Source organism: Pimephales promelas, chromosome 7 (assembly GCF_988280905.1).
Source record: "Pimephales promelas chromosome 7, fPimPro1.hap1.1, whole genome shotgun sequence".
Taxonomy (NCBI): Eukaryota; Metazoa; Chordata; class Actinopteri; order Cypriniformes; family Leuciscidae; genus Pimephales; species Pimephales promelas.
Genome location: NC_142775.1, coordinates 19354546 through 19359517, shown reverse-complemented (window position 1 = coordinate 19359517; position 4972 = coordinate 19354546).

Below are 4972 nucleotides of genomic sequence, written 5' to 3'. Positions count from 1 at the left end.
GATGTGTACCTCTATGATATTCTGATTTTTCAAACCTAAAAAAAAAGATATTAGAGGTACTGTATTTTTAGATACAAGTTCTATAGAACTCCCGATAGTGCGGCTTTCTATAGGAGAGCTGTATAGAACTAGTTCAAATATAAGACAGAAATTAGGTATAGGTTCATCATGACACATTTACTTTCTCAGAAAAGCATATCTGTACATAGCTGACTACAAGTGTATGTTAACCACTATGCTACACCTATATTGATATTACTGGTCTTAAAGGGGTTTGAGATGACTGCGAAGGCTTCAGTAAACAACAGTTCTTGAAACTAAACATCTCTGACCCTCTTCCACTGACACTTCAGATGGGGGTCAAGAGCTACAGACACACTTGAATTCTGGGAAAACTTCAGTAGACTTTAGAAATGCTTGTGTTCAAAAGAAGCTGTAGAAGCAACTTAGAAAATTTCAAATGGCACTTAGAGGCTTTTGCATCTGAACTCTTCATATATATATATATATATATATATATATATATATATATATATATATATATACTGTATATATTATTTTCAAGGTGAAAAGGATTCATTTGCCTGGATCCACCCCGAAGAAAACGTCTATATATATATATATATATATATATATATATATTGCATTTTAAATAATAGAACATTTCTCAGTGATCGTAAATAAAACAAAATTCCATTTTCTCGGTTTAATGAAAACGAATCGGTTACCTAACGTAACCTCGGTTCTCTCTAGATGAGGGAACGAGTATTGCGTAAGCTATTTTACGCTACGGGAAAGATTCATCTTTGCTGAGAAGTTGAAGCCAAAAAATTAATTTTGTAATTTTGTTAATCATTTAATTTAATTTAATTTTGTAATCATTGTCAACGCAGTCTCTTCTGAGGCAGACCATGAGCGGGCTAGCTAGCGGCTCATTGGTTCGCTCAGAGAGAATGCACGAACCTATGGGAGAGCGGCGCTGAGTCCGCGGCCAATGAGCGGACGGCGCTCGCTCACTGCGTCACAGCCCGCCAAAAGGGGCGTGGCTACAGTGTATAAAGGTCGCTCTCCCAGCTCGTTCGTCGATTCTGTCAGCTTGAAGCGAAACGCTGGTGGCGCAAGCACGGCCGGGAACGCAATACTCGTTCCCTCATCTAGAGAGAACCGAGGTTACGTAACCGATACGTTCTCTAACGAGAGGTTCTCTCGTATTGCGTAAGCTAGCTTACGCTACGGGAACACCTGGTCAACGCCGTGCGCGCTAAGTAACGACTGCATCCCAGGGGGGAAACACCGGGGGAATCTTAAGTGGATGAAGATAATAAGGCGGCCAGCATAGCGGCCGTTATCATCTAGTGCAAAACGCCCTAAGGCGGCCGGCGTAGCGGGCCGTGAACGTATAATGCATAAGCACATAGGGGAACACAAGGGGTGAGCCGGTTGTGATGGAACTCCCGATAGTGCGGCTTTCTATAGGAGAGCTGTATAGAACTAGACCGCCAGAATTTTAGCATGTAAGGCTGGAACTTCCAAGTTATAAAATCTGACAAAAGTGGAGGGGGAGGCCCATCCCGCAGCCACACAAATGTCGTGAATGGAAATTCCGCAGGACCATGCCCACGATGAGGCCATGCCTCTGGTGGAATGAGCCCTGATGCCCAGAGGGCAAGGCAGGTCTTAAGCGGCATAAGCAGAGGCAATCGCGTCTACTATCCACCTGGATAGAGTCTGTTTCGAGGCGGCTAATCCCTTGGGAAGAATATTGGGCAGTGAGCGTTCTCTTCAGAGTTCAAATCTATTCCAAGGAATGAAATAGTTTGACTGGGCTGGAGAGAGCTCTTTGTCCAGTTGACAGAGAGTCCCAGCGCTTCCAGATGGTTGAGGAGAACTGCGCGGTGCGACAGAAGCTCCGTCTGGGAATCTGCTAGAATCAGCCAGTCGTCCAGATAATTCATTCAGTATGCGCAGCCCCTGACTTCGCAGGGGGGGCGAGCGCTGTATCCATGCACTTCGTGAACGTACGGGGTGCTAAGGATAGGCCGAACGGGAGAACGGCATATTGGTAAACTTGACCCTCGAAGGCGAAACGTAGGAATGGCCTGTGATGAGGGTTTATCTGGATCTGAAAATAGGCGTCTTTCAGGTCTAGAGAGATGAACCAGTCCCCCTGGCGGACGTGCGCGAGGAGTTTCTTGACTGTGAGCATTTTGAACGGTCTCTTCATGAGCGCTTTGTTCAAAGCCCTGAGATCTAATATCGGCCTGAGGCTGCCGTCTTTCTTGGGAACCAGAAAATAACGGCCGTAAAACCCCGACTCGGTCATAGATGGCGGGACTCTCTCTATAGCGCCCTTCTGCAGTAGCTTGGCTATTTCTAAGCGAAGCGTGTTCATAGCAGCCGGGCTGACAGTGGATTCGAGCCGCACGCGCGAGCGTGGCGGGCGGCGATGAAACTTTAATCGATAGCCATTCTTTATTATGCTTAAAACCCACGGGGAGATGCCGGGGATGGCTTCCCACGCTTCGCAGCATGCGGCTAGAGGTTGAATGGCGATTTCGCCCTGATTGCTGCACATAGCGGGCTGGACACTGGGTGTGGGCGCGCTTATAATGCGGTTGGCGCACGGGCTCGTGGGCGTGTTTATGTTCTCTGCTACTGGAGCGGATAGAGCTCGCTCCGTTAGAATGGGCTCTGTGTGAGACCCGGGGCATATGGTGCTTGTGTGTATTCGTGAGCACATGCTTGTGGGCTTGAAGCTTTTATGCTCTTTTTGTGGACTCTCTGGGTAGCCGTGAAAACGGCTTTTAGTCGCTCGCAAGCGGGCAGGGAAACCTGCTTGATTGTGGCGGTGAACTCCACTGTAGTCGGCGGGGAGGGGCCTGGGTCGCTTTCTGTACCTCGGAGAAGCGGTCAACGATGCCCGTGACGGCAGATCTGAAGAGACCGGTCGGAGAGATAGGCGCGTTGAGGAACACGGCGCGTTCTGAATCTCACATGTCGGTAAGCGTGAGCCATAAGTGTCTCTCAGCGACACAGAGGGCGGCCATGCATTTCCCCAGGGCTTGTGCGGCGGCTTTAGTGGCGCGAAGGGAAAGATCCGTAGCGCTTCTCAGATCCGAGAGGATGGGCGGGTTCCTACCGCTGTTCGCCATCTCGCACAAGATGTCGCTCTAGAGCACTTGGAGGACTGACATGGAATGCAGTCCTGAAGCGGCCTGTCCGGCGGCAGCGTAGGCGCGGGCATGAAAGTTAGAGGTCGTTCTGCACGCTTTTGAAGGAAGCGTAGGGAAAGAACGCCATCTAGCAGAGGGCGGGAAAAGATGAGCGGCGACCAGGTCCTCGACGGGCGGCATGGCAGTATAACCCTTCGCGGCGGCTACGTCCACTGAGCGCCTTTTTTGTGAAAGGGTTGAATAAAGGATACGCGTCAGATGGCGCTAGCTTGCTGGGCGGCTGAAGGTGGCAGAAAGCCGGCTTCCTCAGACTCCGGAGATTGCTAGAAGGTGTCTTCTCGACGACGGCGGCTCCTTCCCAGGACAGCGGATGCGTGTAGCTCGCTGAATGATGAAGAATCGATGAACGAGCTTGGGAGAGCTACCTTTATACACTGTAGCCACGCCCCTTTTGGCGGGCTGTGACGCGGTGAGCGAGCGCCGTCCGCTCATTGGCCGCGGACTCAGCGCCGCTCTCCCATAGGTTCGTGCATTCTCTCTGTGCGGACGCGTTTTACTCATTAGGCTGCTTCATTAAAAACGTGACATTTAGACGTTTTCTTCGGGGTGGATCCAGGCAAATGAATCCTTTTCACCTTGAAAATTATATATACATATATATGTATATATATTGCATTTTAAATGGGGTTAAAACCGGGACATCTACGCATTTTCAAAAGTGCACCAAAGTGATTATTTCACGTACGTCTGTCGTGATACCGGGTTGAAGAAATGTTGTTTTGGCCACTTTGTTTGATATAATCACAACAATTTAACGTAAGCAAGAATGGGAATTAAACTCAGGTCTTCTTGATTAAAGCCCAACGGTTTATCAACGTCGGTGCGCTTATGCACTCTGACACTCGAGCGGGCTGTGTCCGCTTTGTGGGAGTGGGCTCTGAGAGATACATGGGACATGTGGTGCTTGTGTGCAAGGGTTAACACAGGGTTGTGGGCACATTTTTACACAAGAGGCTTTAATGCTCTTTTTGAGATTTTTTCTGTCTTGGTCGCCGTGAAAGCGGCGTATTGGCGCTCGCAAGCGGGCAGGGAGACCGGCTTGTTTGTGACGTCAAACAATGCTGTAGTAGCCAGAGGATCGGGGACTAGAAGAGGGCGAAGGTTTGACGGCGGTCCGGCCGCAGCAGGAGAAAGCATCCGGTTTCTCAGCAGCGCTAGGCAGACTTCGGCTGATCTGGCTTCAGCGCGATCTTGGGACGAGGCCCCCGGGGAGGCGGGTGTCGGAGCGAGAGCAGCCGCCCTGTCTGATTCATGGCCTAGGTGGCTTTCTGAACTCGGAGGGAGAACTCTCGAGGCATCTTGCAAAAGACGCTTGCGCTCTTTTGGATGCAGTAACAGCAGAGAAAAGGTTATAAGTCGCCGGATGGCGCTAGATTGCAGGACGGCTGAAGGTGGCGAAGGCGGCCGACTTTTTCAGAATCATGGATGCTGGCTATTTATACACTCGAGCCACGCCCATTGTGGTGTCCGCTTCTCATTGGCCGCGGGTTCAGCCCATCTGTGAGCGAACCAATGAGCTGCTAGCCCGCTCAGGTGTCTGCTGCAATTGAACTGCGTTGACATGGATACAAATTATATGATAATTTTTTGGCTTCAACTTCTCAGAAAAGATTAATCTCTCCCGTAGCGTAAACTACCTTACGCAATACGAGAGAACCTCTCGTAAGAGAACTACAATATGACACTGGTTAAATACAATGCATTTGACAAGTCCCTACTTAAGAGTTAATTCACTGAAA